A 268-nucleotide genomic window follows, 5' to 3' on the forward strand; every position below is an offset into this window, starting at 1 on the left:
TAATATGTCAAGCACTTTTCTCTCACCCAAGATTATTGTATTATTAATTATTAATAAATATAGAATACAGAATATTTAAAACATACTAATCAAAAGTTAATTTAGCTACCAGTAAGAGCTAATAATCCCTAGCGATACTAGATAGAACTTAACCTCTATGAAGTTGTTGACATTTACGCGAATTTATGAAATACTTAGACCTCTATTTACAAGAGAGAAATCAAAGAACTTATTAAAGACCTTTTAAGTTAGAAAATAAGAAACATAC

The sequence above is a fragment of the Teleopsis dalmanni genome, chromosome 1 (assembly GCF_002237135.1).
Source record: "Teleopsis dalmanni isolate 2A chromosome 1, ASM223713v2, whole genome shotgun sequence".
Lineage (NCBI taxonomy): Eukaryota > Metazoa > Arthropoda > Insecta > Diptera > Diopsidae > Teleopsis > Teleopsis dalmanni.